This window comes from Heloderma suspectum, chromosome W (assembly GCF_057233095.1).
Source record: "Heloderma suspectum isolate Gila_16-S chromosome W, 16-S_ref, whole genome shotgun sequence".
Classification (NCBI taxonomy): domain Eukaryota; kingdom Metazoa; phylum Chordata; class Lepidosauria; order Squamata; family Helodermatidae; genus Heloderma; species Heloderma suspectum.
Genome location: NC_139475.1, coordinates 27,912,724 through 27,934,994, shown reverse-complemented (window position 1 = coordinate 27,934,994; position 22,271 = coordinate 27,912,724). Strand labels below are relative to the sequence as shown.

Genomic DNA, 22,271 nt, shown 5'->3' with positions numbered 1-22,271 from the left:
TCTTCTTGCTCTTTTGGAGTGGGTGCTTGGGCCTGCCAGAATGTGGCTTTCTAACCCAGCAATGGAAGCGGAAGAGGCGGGGGTGGGGGCTGAGGGGCCTGTGAGAAAGGACCAGGGTGTGCTAGATAAAGACACCTTGTCCCTGATGCTTTGGGGTGGTCTTCTGTCTGTTCTAGTCCTTCATTTAAAAAAAAACCATCGCTGCGGCCCCAAACCCTTATTTTTTTTTTTTTTAAGGATCAGAATTTGGAGGCCCCCTATGAAACTGACTGGCAGTAGGTTCAGGTGTGACAAACAGAAGCACTAGTTTGCCCAAGGCACCTTTACATTGTGGAACTCACTGCCCCAAGGTGCGATAGCCGCTGGCTTTGGCGCATAAAGGGTTAGACAAATTCATGAAGGATCAGCATCGATGCCGTTGGCGATCATAGCTGGATGGAGCCCCCAGGCAGAGCCAGTTACCTCTGAGGACTAGATGCTGGGGACAAAGAGGAGAAAGGCATCCTCTTCATGTCCTGTTTGTGAGCTTCCTCTGGGGGGGCGGTATCTGTCTGGCAATAAGAAAATCCTGCGTTAATGTGTCATGTTGTGAGTGGTGACATGTTTCAAGGTGTGGTGCTGAAATGCCTTGTCTCTCCACTGGGTGTAGCTGTCCAGGCTGTTCATAGCAGCAAAAGCAGCATTCTCAGATCTCCTGGTTATGGCTGTTGAGCCGTTTATGATGGGTTCTTGTGCTCAGAAGCTCTCCACCAGCAGTATCCCCAGCATTGCAACATTAATAGCATTCTTTTCCTCTTTTATTTAGGTTGAAGGAGACGAGCTAAGCTTGTGTGGGGCTTAGTTCAACAGCATTTTATTCTGGGCAATAAAAATAAAATAAAATGGATACCTGTTTTCCACTGCTAAAACTGAAGCAACTCTGTGAGAGCAACAGGAGAGAGAAGTAGAGAAAGGAGAGAAACCAATGGAGAGGAGAAAGAGAAGAGAGCACGCACAAGAGAGAGAGCCCACTGCTAGCTCACTGAAACTGACCAGAGATGGGAAGAGAACACTGGAAGACTGACTGGCATCTTGCTGTTGAGGAGCCAACTCGCCCCGAAAGAACTGAGTGTTCAGCAGAGTTCCCTGTCTCCCCCCCCCCCACTGTCAACGCGCGTGCGCACGCGCACGGAGGGAGGGAGGGGGGGAGAGAGAGAGATACAGTAGGGGACTGTGGAATGAGTTGAGTACCAGAAGTATAAACAAAGCCAGAGACCACAGTCGGGAGTGTCTCTCTGGCGGGATCCTCCAAACTACCACTTAGAGTCAGACTAGGAAAGGGCACCTTCAAAGGCCCCCGCCACCCCCCCCCCCCGATTGTGTTAGCAGCAGGAAGAATTTTTATCTGCATCAAAAACGTCGGGCAGGGGGGAACAATGCCTGTTACCCTGCTGTTTGCTTGTTTCCTCCCCCCAAGACGATCCCATTAATGTGTTAATGCCCTTTACCTCTCTTGAGACAGTTTGACCAACCTCCTAGTTGTGGTTTTTAAAAACTTATGAATTAAGTTAGCTTTTTCTGATCAAAGGGCTCTAAGCATCTGTTTTAACTTCAGGAGTGAGTGTTGAGGAACTCAAGGTAACTTACATAAATGTACTTAAGAGAACCCCTCGCCTTTTTATTTAGAAATTTCAAAATCTGTCCTGTTCCTTCCCCCACCCCCACAAAACCCCTGCATCACTGTTGTGCAAGAAGTGTACTTAGACCTCTTTTGCCCCTCCTAGAATCCATCAGGCCTCCACTTGCAGCTGCAGAATTGGGAGGTGTGTAGCACATGAAATTAGAAACTCTAACCATTCTCATGAACTGAAAAAAGATCTCCAGAGTTTAGATTTCTGTAAGGAAAAGAGGATGCAGGCTGCCTGCCTGCCTGAAGGATGGACTTCTCTTTATTCAGGCTGCTGGAGGGCTGTTCCTCAACTTACTCCACCCCCACCCCCCTTGGGTAGGCTGTGTGGCTGCGTAGATTTTTGAACTAGACTTTTAAGTGCTATAACCCTTTTTGTGCAATGGAATCCACTGAGTAATGTAGCTCCCTCTTCTTTCCACTGCTTCCCTGATGCCTCCCTACCCCCTCCTCATATTTCACTAGTTAACACCACTTGCCTCTGCTTTTGTGCTTGGTTACTTTCTCTCCTTCCTCCGCCCCCTTGTAGCAGTTATGCAGTTCTGAGGTTTGATATAAAACCCACCAAAACATCAGTGTTAACATGGTGTTAAGACTTTTTTTGTATTTTTTCTGTCTCAAGTTTGTTTTAAAATCTGTTTGTCATCAAATTAATAAAGAGCTCTTGCCTTCCGTCTCTGGGAGCTTATATTTCCATAATGACATTCAGCTTGTTCACACATGCACACAACTTGTATGCCTGGCTGTGTAAACCTGCAAGTTTTCTTAACACAGGCCAGAAGATGCTTTATTTTTTTTTAAGTATGTATGTCTTCATCTCGTCCACCTACTCCTTTCAGATGTCTTAAGAAAAGCTTCCATGTTACCTTTCTGCAAATAGCACTCAAAATGGCTAACAAATAATGCATACATATAGAAACAAATGAACCAGTCAGTCTTGGGTTCTTTATTGTACTGCTTTGTATTGTGCTTACAGGGGACTAGATTCTGCAAGCTGTATCAGTTATACATACTTGGATTCTGTTCTTGCTAAATCAGTGGCCAGGAGCAAAATGCACTTCTGCTAGCCATTCTGCCTACTGCTACAGATAAAGTAGTACATGATCACATTTTTGAATACACTAGCAAATGTCCCTGAACATTTTAACAACAACAAAAATACAGAACAGTTGGTAAAGGGATGTGGTAGAATCTTCTGCCCTGTTGTGCGCTTATTTCCCTTTGTAGGGAGTTTTTTTTAATGTGGAATATTAAAAAATTAAACACCCCACCCCCCTGGCACAATCTGAGACAGTGCAGTCTTCTGCATATGTAGACCAAGTCTTGGTCAGCTGCCCCTCTGCCATATGTGATGTTACCTGTAAACTCTCAAGTATATCCTTTGGCAACCATGAGGGCTAGAAACACCACAGTTCAAACGCATCTATCTTCCTTTGCTCAGCCTTGCTTATGGTCCAGCTCTCGCAGCCATAGGTTACTACGGGGAATACCATTGCTTTCACTATGCGGACCTTCGTTGTCAGCGTGATGTCTCTGCTCTTCACTATTTTATCAAGATTTGTCATTGCTGCCCTCCCAAGAAGTAAACGTCTTCTGATTTCCTGGCTGCAGTCAGCATCTGCAGTAATTTTTGCGCCTAGAAAGACAAAGTGTCACTGCCTCCACGTTTTCTCCCTCTATTTGCCAGTTATCAATCAAGCTGGTTGCCATAATCTTGGTTTTTTTGAGGTTTAACTGCAACCCAGCCTTTGCACTTCCTTCTTTCACCTTCGCCATGAGGTTCCTCAGCTCCTCCCCGCTTTCAGCCATCAAAGTGGTATCATCTGCATATCGGAGATCGTTAATGTTTCTCCCAGCGATTATAACTCCAGCCTTGCCTTCATCAAGCCCAGCAAATCGCATGTTGTGTTCTGCGTACAGGTTGAATAGGTAGGGTGAGAGCATAAAACCCTGCCGTACTCCTTTCCCAATCTTAAACCAGTCTGTTGTTCCGTGGTCTGTTCTTGTTTATTTATTTAGTTATTTCATTTCTATACCGCCCAATAGCCGAAGCTCTCTGGGCGGTTCACAAAAATTAAATCCAAGCAACACACAATAAAACAATTTAAAATATACAGAACATTAACACCACAATATAACAATACAACCACAATAAAACCTAGCAGCAGTGCAGGAGTTTAAAATACAGATTTAAAACAGCAAAGATAAAAATTTAGAAAGCTAAAATGCTAAAACACCTGGGAAAATAAAAAGGTCTTCACCTGGCGCCGAAAGGAATACAATGTAGGCGCCAGGCGAACCTCACTAGGGAGCTCATTCCAGAGCCGGGGTGCCACAGCAGAAAAAGCCCTCCTCCTAGTAGCCACCCGCCTCACTTCCTTTGGCAGGGGCTCACAGAGGAGGGCCGCTGACGATGACCTTAAGGTCCGGGCAGGCACATATGGGAGGAGGCCATCCTTCAGGTAACCTGGCCCCAAGCCGTTCAGGGCTTTGAATGTTAACACCAGCACTTTGAATCGGGCCCGGAAATGGACTGGCAGCCAGTGCAGCTGGAAAAGTACTGGCGTAATATGAGCTCGCAGGCCAGTCCCTGTTAACAATCTTGCTGCCCTATTTTGGACCAGCTGAAGTTTCCGGACCGGTTTCAAAGGCAGCCCCACGTATAACGCATTGCAGTAATCTAGATGAGAGGTTATCAGAGCGTGGATAACTGTAGCAAGGCTCTCTCTGTCCAGATAAGGGCGTAGTTGGTATACCAGCCTAAGCTGATAAAAAGTGCTCCGTGCCACTGAGTTCACCTGTGCCTCAAGTGACAGTTCTGGATCCAAGAGCACCCCCAAACTACGAACCTGATCCTTTAGGGGGAGCGCAACCCCCTCCAGAACAGGTTGAACATCACCTAGCCGGGCAGACGAACCACCCACTCACAGTACCTCCATCTTGTCTGGATTGAGTTTCAGTTTATTAGCCCTCATCCAGTCCATTACCGTGCCCAGGCACTGATTCAGAACAGCCACTGCCTCACCTGGGTTTGATGAGAAAGAGAGGTAGAGTTGGGTGTCATCTGCATATTGATGGCACCTCAGCCCACACCTCCGGATAACCTCCCCCAGCGGTTTCATGTAGATGTTGAACAGCATGGGGAAGAAAATAGAGCCCTGTGGGACCCCATGGCACAATTGCCATGGCACAGAGCAGTAATCCCCCAGCACCACCTTCTGGAATCGGCCATCCAGGTAGGAGCGGAACCACTGTAGTGCAGTGCCTCCTACTCCCAACCCAGACAACCTATCCAGAAGGATACCATGGTTGATGGTATCGAAAGCCGCTGAGAGGTCCAGGAGAATCAACAGGGTCGCACTCCCCCTGTCCCTCTCCCGGCAGAGGTCATCCCACAGGGCGACCAAGGCAGTTCCCGTTCCAAAACCAGGCCTGAAGCCCGATTGAAATGGATCTAGATAATCCGTTTCATTCAACAGTGCCTGGAGCTGTCCTGCAGCCACACGCTCAAGCACCTTGCCCAGGAAGGGGATGTTGGCTGCTGGCCTATAATTGTTAACATCCTCTGGGTCCAGGTTAGGCTTTTTCAGGAGTGGTCTAATTAATGCCTCTTTTAAAGCGGCCAGCACCACTCCCTCTCTCAAGGAGGAATTTACAATCTCCTGGACCCGGCCAGACATCCCCTCCTTGTTTGATTTAATAAGCCATGAAGGGCAAGGGTCAAGCACACAAGTGGTCGATCGGACTTGGCCAGGCACCTTGTCCGCATCCTCAGGCCTCAGTAACTGAAACTCATCCAATAAAACTGGACCAGATGGTGCTCTGAACGCCTCTACCAATGGAACTGCATTCTTACCGTTGCTATTTGGTACAGATTCCTCAGGAGGCAGACAAGATGACTTGGTATCCCCATGCCACCAAGAACTTGTCACAATTTGTTATGATCCACACAGTCAAAGGCTTTAGAATAGTCCATAAAACAGAAATAGATGTTTTTCTGAAACTCCCTGGCTTTCTCCATTCTCCAGCGGATATTGGCAATTTGGTCTCTAGTTCCTCTGCCTTTTCGAAACCCAGCTTGTACATCTGGCAATTCTCGTTCCAGGAATTGCTGGAGTGTCCCTTGCAATATCTTGAGCATTACCTTACTGGCATGTGAAATAAGTGCCACTGTTTGATAGTTTGAACATTCTTTGGTGCTTCCCTTTTTTGGTATTGGGGATATAGGTTGATTTCTTCCAATCTGTTGGCCATTCTTGTGTTTTTCAAATTTGCTGGCATATGGCATGCATCACCTTGACAGCATCATCTTGCAAGATTTTAAACAGTTCAGCTGGGATACCATCGTCTCCTGCTGCCTTGTTATTAGCAATTCTTCTTAAGGCCCATTCAACCTCACTCTTCAGGATGTCTGGCTCTAACTCACTGACCACACCATTAAATCTCTCCCCAATATTATTATCCTTCCTGTACAGATCTTCCGTATATTCTTGCCACCTTTTCTTGCTCTCTTCTGCTTCTGCTAGGTCCTTGCCATCTTTGTTTTTGATCATACCCATTTTTGCCTGGAATTTACCTCCAATGTTTCTAATTTTCTGGAAGAGGTCTCTTGTCCTTCCTATTCTCTTCTTCTGCTTCCACGCATTGCTTGTTTAAAAATAATTTCTTATCTCTTCTGGCTAACCTCTGGAATTTTGCATTTAATTGGGCATATCTCCCCCGATCACTGTTGCCTTTGCTTTCCTTCTTTCTGGGCTGCTTCCAGCGTCTCAGCAGACAGCCATCTTGCCTTCTTGGTTTTCTTTTTCTTTGGGACGTTTTTTGTTGCCGCCTCCTGAACAATGTTGCGAACTTCTGTCCATAGTTCTTCCAGGACCCTATCTACTAAATCTAGTCCCTTAAAGCTATTCTTCACCTCCACTGCATATTCATGAGGAATATTTGTGAGCTCATATCTGACTGATCTGTGGGTCTTCCCTATTCTCTTTAGTCTGATTCTAAATTGTGCAATAAGAAGTTCGTGAACTGAACTACAATCAGCTCCAGGTCTTGTTTTTACCGACTGCATAGATGTCCGCCACCTTTGGCTACAAAGGATGTAGTCAATCTGATTTCGGTGTCGGCCATCTGGTGAAGTCCGTGTATAAAGTCGTCTTGTAGGTTGTTGGAAGAGAGTGTTTGTTATGCACAGTGAGTTGTCTTGGCAAAATTCTATCAGCCTATGTCCCGCTTCATTTTGTTCTCCCAGACCATGCGTGCCTGTAACTCCAGGTGTCGTTTGACTGCCCACCTTAGCATTCCAGTCTCCTGTAATGAAAATAACATCTCTTTTTGGCGTATTATCCAGTAGGTGCTGCAGATCCTCATAGAAGTGATCTACTTTGCTTCTTCAGCATCTGTGGTTGGGGCGTATATTTGGATCACTGTGATGTTGAATGGCTTACCCTGAATTCGAATTGAGATCATTCTGTCATTTTTTGGATTGTATCCAAGCACTGCTTTAGCCACTTTATTATTAATTATGAAGGCTACTCCATTTCTTCTGTGGGCCTCTTGCCCACAGTAGTAGATCTGGTGGTCATCTGATGTGAAGTGGCCCATTCCAGTCCATTTCAGTTCACTGACACCCAAAATGTCGATATTTAATCTTGACATCTCCCCAATAACCACATCCAATTTGCCCTGGCTCATAGATCTTACATTCCAGGTTCCTATGGTGTGTTGATCTTTAGAACTTCGGATTCATCGTTCACCACCAGCACCATCGGCTGCTAGCCGTCCTTTCGGCTTTGAGCTAGCTGCGTCATCACATCTGGGGCTAGTTGAACTTATCCTCTGTTCCTCCCCAGTAGCATTTTGACCATCTTCTGACCTGGGAGTCCCATCTTCCGACGGTATACCGACATATCTCTGGTTGTACTGATCCATTTAGTTTTCACGGCAAGAATACTGGGGTGGGTTGCCGTTTCCTTCCCCAGGGATTGTATTTAGTCTGACCTCTCTGCCATGACCTTCCCATCTTGGGTGTCCCTTCACGGTTTAGCTCATGGTGTCATTGAGGTGCTCAAGCTCCAGCAGCACGACAAGTTAACGATCTCCTTTGCTGGAGGGTCTCCTACTTACTTTAAGATATACAGTCAGGGCCAGAAATATTGGAACAAGGATAACTGTTTTGGCAGTTGGCCTCTGTACGCCACTACATTGAAGCTGGAAGGAAACACACCCAGTTGGGTGTGAAGTCAGGACTTCCAGCTGTAATTCAAGGGGTGCGGCAACAGTGGGGCACTGACCGTTCAGGAAGGACAGCCAGTGGCACGCACACACACCCATCATTGGGGGCTCAGAAGTAATGGAACAAACCAACATCATTTCAAACTTAAGGGTCGCCTTTAATACCTGGATGGAAATCCTTGCAGTCAATGACTGCCTGAAGTCTGGAACCCATGGACATGACCCAATGCCGAGTTTCCTCCCTCGAGACGCTTTGCCAGGCCTTCACTGCAGCTGCCTTCAGCTGCTGCTTGTTTGTGGGTCCTTCTGCCTTCAGTCTTGTCTTCAGTAAGGGAAAAGCATGCTCTATGGGGTGGAGATCAGGTGACTGACTGGGCCATGGAAGAACATCCCACTTCTTTGCCTGGAGAAACTCTCGGGTAGCTTTTGCTGTATGTTTTGGGTCATTATCCATCTGCAATATGAAGCGGCGTCCTATCGGTTTGGCAGCATTCAGCTGAATCTGAGCAGAATGCATAGCCCCATACACTTCAGAATTCGTCCTGCTGCTTTTATCAGCAGTCGGGTCATCAATAACCACCAGTGACCCGGCTCCATTGGCAGCCATACATGCCCAGGCCATGACACTGCCTCCACCATGTTTGCCAGATGATGTGGCATGCTTTGGATCATGAGCTGTTCCTTTCCTTCTCCATAGTTTTCTCTTCCCATCATTCTGGTACAAGTTAATCTTGGTCTCAGCAGTCCAAAGAATCTTATTCCAGAACTGGGCAGGCTTCTTTAGGTGTTTGCTGGCAAAGGCTAATCTGGCCTGTCTGTTCTTGAGCGTTACGAGTGGTTTGCAACTTGTTGTGAGGCCTCTGTATTTACGTTCATGAAGCCGTCTCTTGACTGTAGATGTCGACAATGACATGTCTACCACCGCAACCGCGTTCTTGGCCTGGCTCGATGCTGTGAAAGGGCTCCTCTTCGCCATGAGCAGAATTCTGCGGTCATCTGCTTTAGTTGTCTCCCGTGGCCTTCCAGGCCTTCTGCCGTTGCTGAGCTTGCCAGTTAATTCCGTCTTTTTCAGGATGTCCCAAACTGTTGCGTTGGCCACCCCCACTGTTTCTGCTATCTCTCTGATGGGTTTATGTTGTTTCCTCAGCCTCAGGATGGCCTCCTTCACTCGCATGGACACCTCTTTGGACCTCACGTTGGGAGTTCCAGGGAACAGCCACCAAATGCGAATGTGACACTCAGAACCGCCTCCAGGCCTTTTCTCTGCTTGGTGGGTCATGGGGCACCCAGGAAACAGGCCACACCTGGCCATGCAGCTGCTTGCCAGCCATTCGTTCCATTACTTAGGAGCCCCCAACGATGGGGGGGTTTACTTGCCACTGGCTGTCCTTCCTGAACGGTCAGTGCCCCACTTTTGCCGCACCCCTTGAATTACAGCTGGAAGTCCTGACTTCGCTCCCATCTGGGTGTGTTTCCTTTCAACTTCAATGTGGTGGTGTGCAGAGGCCAACTGCCCAAACAGTTATCCTTGTTCCGATATTTCTGGCCCTGACTGTGTATATATGTGTGTGTGTGTGTGTACATATGTAAAAAAATCTAGACAGAATCAAAGTAAGGGCAAACTAATGGTTGAGAGAGAACTGAAAAGGCGTGTGTGTGTGTGTGGGGGAGCTAAGCAACTACAGGGAAATTTTCTGGATTTTTAAACGACCAAACAAATTACAGAAGGGTGGGGGTGGGGTGGGGAGCAGCTAACATAGCTGCCATAGCACGCGCTTTCTTCTTGGCGTCGTTCTGCCAAAGGAGAGGGGGAAGGGTTAATCTCCTTCCTGCTCTCCTCTGGCAGGATGGCAGCTGCTCCGGCGCCATGGCATCCTCTGCTGTGCCTGGCAGAGACTGGTGCAGTTGCTCCCGTGGCCGTGGCAGAGGCAGGATAGGACTGGAGCCGAGAGAGAAATGCCATGGAGCTTCCCTCCCGGCTCCCGTCCCATCCTGCCGCCACCACCACCATCACTGCACACGCTGGCAGCTCGTCGGAGCAGCGGGAGGCTGCGCAATTATCAGGCGGCTCGCGCACCCCAGTGGATCGTGATGCACAACCCCTGCGGTGCATGCACCCCACTGTGGAGACCATTGATCTATAAGGCTGAGGGGCAATAAAACTAAGCCAACAAAGAGCTGGAATAAAACCACTACTGACTGAGGTCATTTCCCCCTTTCTGTAGCACTTTAACATGTTGTAATTCGTGGCATCACCAATTAAACCGATCAGGTTAGCAGGTGATGGGAAAAGACCCTTCTTTGCCCACTGTGGAGACCACCGCTCTAGCTTCTAGTCCTCTCCAGTAACACCACCTCTCTCACAATGAACAAACGGAGGCTGACTCACAGCCAAGTTCCCTCCCTCCTTGTCTCCTGCCCCTCCTGGTGGCTGCATCTCTCTCAAATTGATACATTTGCAGCCCCTGTCTCCTCTCCCCTACCCCCCTCCCCCTCCTGCTCCAAGTGATCTTTCACAGGTTGATATATTCTGGAGACAGCCTGTCTGGGCTGCTCAGAAGGCACAAGAGGAGCTACGAATCTCCCAGGCAGACAAGGTGCCTCGTCGACAAGCTGCTCTGCTTTGGGGTGCCTTGTTGCTATTCTGATCTGCTTCTGAGCGCAATGAGGTGCCTCCAGATCAGCCCGCTTTGCCTCATTATTCGGGCTTCGGACCAAAGTGGTGCACAGCCCTAGTATTTTTCTATGGCTAAATTTGTGTAAAATTCCAGAATGTTTTTTAAAAACAGCCCATAGGTCCATGGAATCCATATGATTCGGGAAAAGCCATTCCACTCCAGAATCCATGGGTTGGATTCAACTCATTTGATTCTGTTGCAGATTTCACCGACATCCCTACTGTCAGCCACCCTGAGCAATATTCTGTTACAGGAAGGTGGGATAAAAATTAACTAAGTACATCAGTGACAGATTTTACACTGTATGTTCCTCAGGGCAGGGACCCTGCCCCTGGTATGTTGCAAAGCAGCCTGTGCACTGATGGCAACATCAAAACTGATGAGAGCCCAGCTGCAGCATGCCAAGCTACGGTAAATTCCAAACTTAGCCCAAGGGGGAGTTTGCCCATTGTGAGTTAAAATTAAATAGTGGGCATTTTTCCTGGCCATTCTGCCTCCTTAAATGTACTCTTTTGCTGTTCACAGCCTCCCAACAGGGGCTGAATACATCAGACAAAAGGCACTCCCCACCCCAAGGAACCAGTGTAAAGGGTATGCATAGTTGGGCCCCTGCCAAGGGCCTACAGCCCAGCAGGGGCCCACTGATAAGAGCCCCCTGGAGGTGGTGCTCCTCTCTATCCTTGCAACCTGCTTATTTACCTGCCTCTGGCTCCAGCTGTGGCACAGACAACAGAGGTGGTGAGAAGGAGGAACAGCAGATGCCACAGCCTACTTGCTCATTGGCTCTCTGACAGTCAAGCAAGTGGCAGCAATGAGGAAGAGTAGCAAGAGCAGCTGATGACAATGGCAGTGAGAAGGGAGACTCCCTGAGGGAAGGGGTCTTGCCCAAAACACTGTCCCCCCACATGCTAAACAGGCAACTGCCTGTGTATTTATGCATACTTCCTCTGGCCTCTGCCTTGCCCAATACCTCCAGGCTCTGCCCTGCCTCAAGATTAATTGCTATTCCCCTCAGGTCGGGGTTGCTAATGAACCTGGTTGCTGAAGAAGGATAGCTATTCATTCCTTAATGACTCTCTTGCAGCTGGGGTCTCAGGCAGTGGAACTTACAATACATAGGACTCCTCCTCCTCCTCATAATCCCCTCAGCTACCTCTAGAAGGGGAAGAAGACCCACCTTTTAGTGGGATTGGAAGGGTGGTGGTGGTGGGGAGATAATATAATTCTCTCCCATTTCCCCCCAGCAGAAAGAGGTTTCAGGGTGGATGAAAAGCGGCAGTTTTCTTCTGAAGGAGACTCCAGTAGGATAGCAACAGTTCTGTAAGGTCTGTTGACTTCTTTTCTTAAAAAGTTGAGCAGGTGGGAGGCAGGGATTCAGGGCCGGGGTACTACACACACAGAGACACACCCTAAACTGCTTTTGGAGCTCACTGCTAAACTTTGAATGGGGTACAGTTCCAGTCGCCACACTTCAAAATAGATAAGGGGGGGGGGCAGAAAACAGCAACTAAAATGATAAAGGGGCAGGTGCAATCCCCTTATGAGGAAAGGTTACAACTTAACATAAGAGCCCTGCTGGATCAGACCAAGGGTCCATCACTGTCAAGGGCTCCTTGGAGGCCTCTCTCAGTCTAATCCAGTAGCCAAGTCCAGACACAGACAAAGGGATTCCTTTCAAAGCTTTATTCCTCTTTTACAACTTAACAACTCTACAGGTAGCAACTAGATCTGAGCAGCACAGTGCCTATGCCCCAAGTTGGAACAGTTGGTCCCCGTTTGAAAGGGAATCACTGGCAGACCCCTGAACTTAAGGGCTAGGGAGAGTCCCTCCCCTTTTCCCTTGGATCCTCTGGGCGCAACCATTCTTTGAGCGCTCTCCATTTGGCGCCGCTCTCTGTGTCTGCGCATCCCCCCCAGTCTGCTATCTGTGCTGAGTCACTCCCTGGACTGCTTTCTAAACTAGGAATGTGGGTGGGAGGAATCTCCGTCAGCTGTTGGTCCTGGGAAAAAAGGAGCGTGCTCCTCTCGCGAAGGAGCGACTGCTCTTCCTCAGCATCAGAACTACTCTGGGATTCTATGGGCTCAGTGTCCACCCTGACAATCCATTCCATCATTCTGTTGACACAGTGGTCAACCAGCTGCCCACAAGCATGGCATGAGCGCAACAGCAGCCTCCTGCCCATGTTCCCCAGCAACTGGTGTATAATAGGCAGACTGCCTCTGGTACTGGAGGCAGCACCTAGCCATCAGGACCAGTAGCCATGGACAGCCTTCTCCTCCTCCAGGAATTTGTCCACCCCCCTTTTGAGGCCATCCACGTTGGTGGCCATCACTGCATCCTGGCCTAGCGAATTCCACAGCTGAACTCTGTGCTGCATGAAGGGGGACGTCCTTTTACCTGTCCTGCATCTCCCGCCCATCAGCTTCATGGGACGACCCCGCTGGCTTCTCGCATTTTGAGAGAGGGAGAACAATGTCTCCCTCTCCACATTCTCCACACCAGGCATAATGTTGTACACCTCTGTCAAGTCTCCCCTGACCCTCCTTTTTTTCCAAGCTGAACAAGCCCAGCTGCTGCAACCTTCCCTCACAGGGGACATGCTCCAGCCCCGTGATCATTTGAGTTGCCCTGTTCTGCACCTTTTCCACCTCTACAGTATCATTTTTTAGGTGTGGTGACCAGAACTGGACACAGTATTCCAAGTGTGGCCGCACCATAGATTTGTATAGGGGCAGTAGGATATTGGCAGTTTTTATTGTCAATTCCTTCTCTAATTATGCCTCACATGGAGTTTGCCTTTTTTGCAGCGGCCGCACACTGGGCTGACATCTTCCTCGAGCTGTCCACCACAACCCCAAGCTCTCTTGCCTGGTCGGTCACCGCTAGCTCAGATCCCATCAGGCTATACTTGAAGTTGGGGTTTTTTGCCCCAACGTGCATCACTTTACACTTGCTCACATTGAACCACATTTGCCATTTAGATGGCCATTCTCCCAGTTCAGAGTGATCCTTTTGGAGCGCTTCACAATCCCTGTTTGTTTTAACCACCCTAAATAATTTGGTGTCATCTGCAAACTTGGCCACTTCATTGCTCACTCCTAATTCCAGATCATTTATGAAAAGGTTGAAAAGCATTGGCCATAATACAGTTCCCTGTGGGACCCCACTATTTACTTCCCTCCATTCGGAGAATTTACCATTTATTCCTAGTCTCTGCTTTCTGTTCTTTGACCAGTTACTGATCCATAAGAGGACCTGTCCTCTTATTCCAGGGCTGCTAGGTTTGCTCAGGACTCAGGAGTCTTTGGTGAGGGACTTTGTCAAAAGCCTTTTGGAAGTCCAAGTAAACAGTGTCTACCAGATCACCCCGTCTGCATGTTTACTGACACTCTCAAAGAGCTCTAAAAGGTTAGTGAGACGGGGCTCACCTTTGCAGAAGCCGTGTTGATTCTTTTTCAGCAGGGCTTGTCCTTCTATATGCTTACTAATTTTATCTTTTATAATGCCTTCAACCAATTTACCAGGAACAGACATTAAGATAACAGGCCTGTAATTTCCTGGATCCCCCCTGGATCCCTTTTTGAACATTGGTGTTACATTGGCCATCTTCCAGTCCTCCAGTATAGAGGCTGATCTTAGGGACATGTTGCATATTTTGGTTAGAAGGTCAGCAATTTCATCTTTGAGTTCTTGGAGCACTCTAGGATGGATACCATCTGGGCCCGGTGATTTATTTGCGTTCAATTTATCAGTAAGGTTGAGAACTTCATCTTTTGTCGCCACTCTTTGCCTCAGTTCCTCAGACTCCCTTCCTGAAAACATCAGTTCAGGCACAGGTGTCTGTCCTATATCTTCTGCAGTGACGACGAGTGAAAAGAATTCATTCAGCCTCTCTGCAATCTCCTTGTCCTCCTTCAGTCCTCCTTTCGCTCCATTGTCATCCAGCGGTCCAACGGCCTCCCTGGCTGGTTTCCTGCTTCTGGTATATTTAAAGGATTCTTCACTGTTGGCCTTGATGTTGTTAGCGATATGCTCTTCAGAATGCTCTTTTCCATCTCTTACTGTCTGCTTGCATCGCCTCTGTGCCAGCTTGTGCTGCCTTTTGTTTTCCTCACTTGGGCAAGACTCCCATTTCCTGAAGGAAGCTCTCTTTTCTCCAATAGCTCCTAACACTGCTTCTCTGGCCAAGAGTCAGATGCCGTGGTGGGCTGGGCACAATCTTTCCTGCTTTGCTTGCCACGAGGCAGATGCCATGGTGGGCCAGGCACTGTCTCTCCTGCTTCTGCTCCCACGCGTCACATGCCTCGTTGCCCTAGGAGTTGTTCTCCTACAGCTGGAACTGGCACGCTCACCGGTATGCACTTCCAGTAGAGCCCTCTGCTCTCCAGAATGAGAGAGGTCCGACACTCAATCCTCTCTTCCACCAGCAGCGCATCCTGTTTAAATACCACCGTCATGGCATTACACAGCATATCTGAAGAAATAACTATAAACTCCTTAAGTGAAGCAACTCCACTATACCAAAAGGGATCAGAAAAGCAGAAAAGATACTATAGAGAAAAAGTTTTGAATGAGACATATGCCCAAGATCCTCCCAGTCCCAACCGCCCAGTCAGCTGTCCCCTGTCTCTGGCAGGAATAGCCACCAGCTTTTTTTCTTTGTGGTTAGGCCTGCCCTTCTTTCTTTCTGTCCAGATCCTTCATTATGCACCTCTGCTTCCCTAGAAGCAATGGCGAGAAGTTCCGTGTCATGCAACGACGCTATTGTATCTTGCAGTACCTCGGCTGCTGGTGCCTGACTTCCCTTCCAAGATCAATAGCCATTCACCGGAACAGGTCGTACAGTCCGGCATTGTTTTCCTCCAATGCCTCCCGGGCAACAGAATTGCCCTCCCATGGAGGTTTGTTAAAGGATTTGCAGTGTAGTCATCCCACATGGGGACTATATGTATGGTATTTTAATCTCCTCAACTCGTGCCCTTCCTTGGAGTCAGTGCCTTTGCAGAGTCCGGCACGTCTCCCCCTGCTCCCCGGCAGTGGAGTTGCCCTCCCATGGATGATCCTTGTCCATAACAACACAGGTGAGGAGTGGGTAGGCCATTCTACCTGCCAGGCTCCTCCAGCCCACTGGCCTCCGCCGGCCGGCCTCCTCTGCCAGCCCGCCCCACCCAATTGAACTGTGACATATTTAATGATCCGCTCACAGTTTCACTGTTACACCCATGTGTATATGCATGGCTTACCTCTCGGACAAGCCTTGCAGGATCAACCAGGTTGGTCCATGCCCAGTGCCCGTGTGGAATAGCTGGGCTTGGGGGCTGTGACGCCATGGGACTCTCGTTTATGTACACCCCGCTGCACTCACGGGTGTGTCTCTCTACCTGGCAGCCATGTTCCACCGTCCTGGCCTCAGTCCCTCAAGGCAGCTGTTGTTTTGTGCAATCATTCTGCCCTCCTGGCATGGCTGGATCTCTCTTTCCAGGATGGGGGACTAAAAGTCAGAGGTGTCTTATGTCCTTGGCATGAGACTGTGGCACAATCTCCAGTTTCAAGGTCCGATGACTGATGTGCTGTTACTCCATTCCCGCCCCCCCAGCCTGTTGTGAATTTTCTTTCTCTGTCTTTCGTTTGCTCTTGCTGCTAGCCCCAGGGCGGTCACCCCCCACGGTCGTCCCCGAGAAAGGAATATGCCTTCTTGGTGGGCTTGACTCCGTTTGTATCCACCTTTCTGACCACAGGCCGCTTTTCCCTACACAACATGCCCTAGTGGGCAAGGCATTGCACTTTTGTCCATTAATTCCCTCCCCTTCCTTCCTTCCTTCCTTCCTTCCTTCCTTCCTTCCTTCCTTTTGTAGATCCTTCATTTTGAAAGCAAATGTAACTATTCCCACTGTCCATGTCCGCTCCCCTGTGTCAGGAATGAATCTGAGCGTGTGGAGATAGTCAGCAGCTCAGACTCAGGATGGGAACAGCCAGAACTGGGGGAGGCTCCCTCCCTGGTGAGCTCAGATATATGGGTAGACGTTCTTCTCAGGACCTTGGCACACGGATGGCTCGACCTGAAGGCCCCCCCTTCCTCCCCCGTGAGAGCTCAGGTCTGGGAGGAGAGTGCGGGGTGTGACCCGAAGGATGCTAGAGTCCGGGAAAAGTTAGAGGTGGAGCTCAGACGTTCCACCCGCTGGCTATGCGTGATAGCCTACGTGCGAGGGAGCAACTCTGAGGGAGGGGCATCCCCCCCCCCCCCCCCGGTTACACTGGCCCGCAAGTTCTTGTTTCAAACTGCTGGCAACGTCTCTGATTCCCACTTGGCTCCTCTTTTGATATGCGTAATTGTGTGGAGTAGCTGTTTCCTTTGTAGCCTGAGAGTCTCCGAGGATTTGCATTTGTAAAGAGCCTGGTTGCTAACTAATAAAGGAGTGAGCCTGAAGCCTGGTACCCTGGAGTGCGTGCCTGCAAAGGGAGAGGACCAAGGGATTCTGACACCGTGGCCTCAGAAGTTGATTGTAGTATAGGGGTTGGTTCATAGCAGGAGAGGGGCTCCATCAGGTATTGTGGTTCCAAGCCATGTAAGTCTTTATTAGGCCAAAACCAGAACCTTGAATTGGGCTTGGAAATGTAAAGGTAGCCAGTGCAAGTGGGCTGCATTCAGTGTAATACTAATAATAAGATAGGATCTCCATGGATAGGAGCAGTCTGCCTCAAATAACTAAACACTGGGGACAAAACCCTGGGGAAGGTCGGGAATTCAGTCAATAAAGCCAATCAATCATTGTGAGATTTTCTATTTCCTTCTCTCCTGCCCACCTGCCCCGCAAATTCCTTCCACTCCCCACTGCAGTTCTGTGTGGTCCTCCCCCATCAGTAGAAAATGCCTACCCCATCGGCAAGAAGAAGGAGAGGTACAGTGTCCACTCGGCTGTCCGCTACCAGTGTGAGGAAGGCTTCCTGCAACGGCACTTGCCCACCATTAAGTGCCGTGTCAATGGGATGTGGGACAGGCCCCAGGTCCTCTGCACAAAATGTAAGTTGCCCAAGAGATGGGGGCCCCTTGGGGGGTTGCACATAGAGCCCACTCTACAACTGCCTGGACACAATGACCTGGACTTGGTTTTATACCAGTGTTTATACTCAAGTGTTGTTTATACTCAACAAAGGTTGCTGAGGAGCACATCACAGAAGTACCATTGCCTTGGGAGAGAAACAGCTGCAAAATCCATTTAGAAAAGGGAAGGGAAGGAAGGAATGAAAAGGGAAGGGAAGGGAGGAATAAAAGCCAGTACCCGAAGGAGGAGAAGCCACCATCAAAGAAAGGGGTAGTGCAAGGAAGCAGGAGTGCCTTCCGCTGCCTGCTTGCTTGCTGCTGCTGCCACCACTATCATCAGCACTGCTCTCTTCTGTGGCCTCTTGCGGAGACAGAGCAACTGTGGACTTCTGCCTGGCAGACCACCATTCCCTGCAGGACCAGGCCCCGGGTACTGAACCAGCTGTTGCTGGCCACCTCCAGCTGTCCCTTCTTGGAAGGACTATATAAGCTGGCTGGCTGAGGTGGCCTGGGAGAGCCACCAAAGGGGGTGTGGTCCCTTGGGTCACTCCTTTGGGAAGGGTGAGGGCCCGCCCACCCGCATCTTGGACAGGTGAGCTATCCCCGGGTGAAAGCGTGGGATAGCTGGGGAGGCTGAGTTCCAACCATCCCTTAGGTGGGAGCTGAGGGGTGGGGCAATTGGCTAGGGTGAGAGGGTAGCCATAGCCTGGATGACAGCCTGATGCGAGTGCATAAGTGTGGAGTGCTTGAGGGGGGAGGTGGAGTAGGTCTCTTTTAATTTTAGGTTGCTGCTACAGTTTTTACTGGCCTGGTTTGTTGTCTGGCTGTACTGGCCTTTCGTTATTTGTTTTATATCATTTTAGAGCTGTATATGTGCTCAGGTGAGTCCCAGGGGAGGGGGGAGGACTGGGGGGGGCCCTATTGGAGTCATCTCAGGCAGAGGGAGGTATGGCGTTGGGGGCTGGACATGTCAGGTAAGGGGAAGGTGGGACAGATATTTCAAATCTGTCCCATCTTTCGGTCCTTCCCCCATGCCTCAAAATCCAGGTTGCCCTGTCAGCCCACCCTCTGATCTGTTGGTGCTGCTTTCGAATGCCAGGTCGGCCCATAACAAAACAATTGCTATCCATGACTTGATTGTGGACGAAGGGGCTGACCTGGTGTGCATTACTGAGACCTGGGTGGGTGAGCTGGGCGGAGTGGATCTGTCTCAGCTTTGTCCACCTGGGTACTCGGTGCAGCACCAACCTAGATTGGAGGGTGGGCGGGGAGGAGGTGTCGGCATCCATAAGGATTCCATCTCCCTCACGAGGAAACCCATCCATCCTAGCACCAGCTTTGAGGGGCTGTACCTTGCATTGGGCCAGAGAGACAGAACAGGTATGCGGCTGGTGTACCGCCCACCCCGCTGCCCAGCAGTCCCCCTGCCTGAGCTGGCAGAGGTGGTCTCGGAGGTGGTGCTGGAGAACCCTAGGACAGTGGTTCTGGGGGACTTCAACGTCCACACCGAGGCTATCCTGACAGGGCCTGCTCAGGACTGCACGGCAAGCGTGACAGCCACGGGGCTGTCTCAGCACATCACTGGCCTGACACATGTGGCAGGACATACCCTGGACCTGGTTTTTGCTGTTGGGTGGGTGAGGGATGATCGGGGGGGGGGGGGCAACAACCCTGTTGTCATGGGCAGATCATTTCCTTGTGAAGTTTGGATTGGCGGTAGCAGATCCTCCCTGCAGGGGCGGGGGACCGATTAAGATGGTCCGCCCCCGGAGACTTATGGAATCCGATGGATTCCTGAATGCTCTGGGGGATTTTCCGGCTGATAGGGCTGGCGATTCGGTCGAGGCTCTGGTCTCACTATGGACTGGTGAGATGGGAAGGGCCATCGATACAATCGCTCCCAAGCGCCCACTCCGATGCTGTGGAGCCCACAATCCACCTTGGTTTGCAGAGGATCTACGGGCAATGAAGCAGGCCGGACAACGGCTGGAGTGCAGGTGGCGCACGTCTCGGAGCGCGGATGACCGGCGATTAGCAAAGACTCTTGGTTGTGCCTATTATGCGGCAGTGAGGATGGCAAGAAAATCTTATTACGCGCGTATCACCTCGTCCTCGAAACGTCGCCCAGCAGAATCGTTCCGAGTGGTGATCTCGGGCTCAGAGAAACTGGGATTGGAACCCTCGGTCATCTGCTGCGATAAATTTGCTAGGCACTTCGAGGAGCAAGTCGCTCGTATTCGCCCAGCACTCGACACCACGGTTATCGCAGAGTCTGGGGAGGTGTCCAGTGTTCCGTCTGGCTGTGTTTCCTGGGATCCGTTTCAGTTGTTGCAGCCTGGTGATGTGGACAAGACGCTTGAATCAGTCCGGCCCACCACATGTAAGCGTGACCCTTGCCCATCTTGGCTTATACGATCTAGCAGGGGGGGAGTGGCTGGGTGGGTCCAGGGAGTGGTAAGTGCTTCGCTCTGTCAGGGGGCGGCTTGAAAGGGTGCCTTGAAAGAGGCTGTAGTCCTGAAGAGGCCCTCCCTGGACCCAGAGGTGTGTGAGAACTGTCGCCCCATTGCCAACGTCCCCTTTCGGGGCGAGGTGCTTGAGCGTGCGGTGGCTGGGCAGCTTCAGGCGTTCTTGGAGGAAACTGACTACCTGAACCCATTTCAGTCTGGATTCAGGCCAGGGGACGGCACTGATTCGGCCTTGGTTGCTCTGACTGACGACCTACTCCGGGTGAAAGATGGCGGGATCTTCCTGGATCTCTCAGCGGCTTGTGACACCACTGATCATGGTGTCTCACTGGATCGGCTCTGCAGGATGGGGGCTGGGGGCACTGTGCTGCAGTGGTTCTGCTCCTACCTGCGGGGCCGAGTCCAGAGAGTGGTACTGGGGGATTCCTGTTCTACCCCGTGGCTGTTAAGCTATGGGGTGCCACAGGGTTCTGCTGTGTCCCCCATGCTGTTCAACAGCTATCTGAAGCCGTTGGGAGAGGTCAGTAGGAGTTTTGGGGCGGGGTGTCACCAGTACGCTGATGATGCTCAGCTGTATTTCTCTTTGTCGTCGGCTGAGGCAGTGAAGGTGCTGGGCCAGTAAACTGAAGCTGGATCCTGACAAGATGGAAGCTCTGTGGATTGGTGGTTCCCGAGTCCAGCAATTGGGTAAGCAGCCTGTCCTGGACGGGGTTGCACTCCCCCTGAAGGAGCAGGTGCGTAGCTTGGGCGTACTCCTAGATCACCCCTGTCACTGGAGCCCCAGGCGGACTCCGTGGCCCAGAGTATTTGGGGCCAGCTTCGGCTGATCCGCCAGCTACGGCCTTTCCGGGACAGGGCTAACCTAGCCACAGTAGCACATGTGCTGGTAACTTCCCGGTTAGACTACTGCAATGCACTTTATGTGGGGCTGCCCTTGAAGACGACTCGGAAGTTGCAGCTAGTGCAAAATGCAGCAGCCAGGCTGCTGACCGGAACACCTCATAAAAACCATATAACACTGGTTTTAAAGGACTCACACTGGCTGCCGATACGCTTCTGGTCAGAACTCAAGGTTTTGGTGATGATGTTTAAAGCCCTAAGCGGCTTGGGACCTCGATATTTGAGGGAGCGCCTCTCCCTCTATATGCCTGCCCGAGGAGTGAGGTCTGTTGGAGGGGCCCTCCTCCGCGTCCCACCAGTGCGAGACATACACTATGGTGGGACATGGGAGAGGGCCTTCTCTGCTGTGGCACCCCGGTTGTGGAATGCCCTCCCCTTGGAGGCCCGGTTGGCGCAGACACTGGTCTTGTTTCGGTGCCAAGTAAAAACGTGGCTTTTTACCAAAGCCTTTGAGGGCTAGTTAGATTCCCCGAGTTTGCACACTGTTTTGACTGTTTTATTGTTTTAGATTTTAACTTGTTTTAGCTTGTTTAATGGTTTAATATGTTTTTAGGTGTTTAGATTATTTATTGTTTTATACTGTTTAAATTGATTTTATCTGTATGCCGCCCTGAGAGCCTAATGATATAGGACGGGATACAAATGTTTTAAATAAATAAATAGTAAATAAATAAAAGAGGAAGGTGTAAGGCCCGAGCCCTGTAAGCAAGCTAATAGTAGTTCAGAGAGGCTTAGAGATCCATAATGCTCTCTGCTTTGGTTCATTATTAGTTGCATTTTCCTTGCTAGTGGGCCTCTTGCCTTGTAAGATGAGTCAAAGGTCGATATCGCCGCCTCAGCACATTCCATGCTAACGAGCTCTGGTACCATTTATCTTATCGGAGTCTCGGATGTGGCTGGGAAGTGAAGCGCTGTTTGTCTTAAAGATACATGTGTCTGTGCTGGGAAAATCCTGATAGTCTTGCTTTTGCCAAATATGTTATCAAACACTGTTAGCCTATGCTGGGAAAGTTGCAGATGAACACTAATTAACGCTTGCTGCTGCCATGCTGCCTCACTGCTGACATGTATGGTCTAAGACCCATTGTGCCCCTTGGCTCTGGGTTCAGAGAAGCTGTCTGATCCAACCACTGGGTACGCCTGTGCACTGTAAGTACTCAATAAAGTCTCCTTGTGAGCAAACCTGGATCTGGCTTATCACTATCTCGGCACCTCCAAACCTTCACAGCCCATGGCCAGGGCATACAGAAGGGACGGGAAGGAAAGAAATAAAAAAGGAAGGAAGGAA

General features: G+C 50.0%; 1 protein-coding gene across 3 annotated transcripts in view; it reads left to right on the top strand.

The window, feature by feature from the left end:
• Positions 1-3,093, top strand: part of LOC146333942 (regulator of nonsense transcripts 1) — a 42,880-nt gene extending 39,787 nt beyond the window's left edge. For all 3 annotated transcript variants that reach the window (XM_084825134.1, XM_084825132.1, XM_084825135.1), the window contains one exon: positions 806-3,093. The gene's annotated coding sequence lies outside the window, so the exon portion shown is untranslated. The remainder of the gene's footprint in view (positions 1-805) is intronic.
• Positions 3,094-22,271: the final 19,178 nt, after the last annotated feature.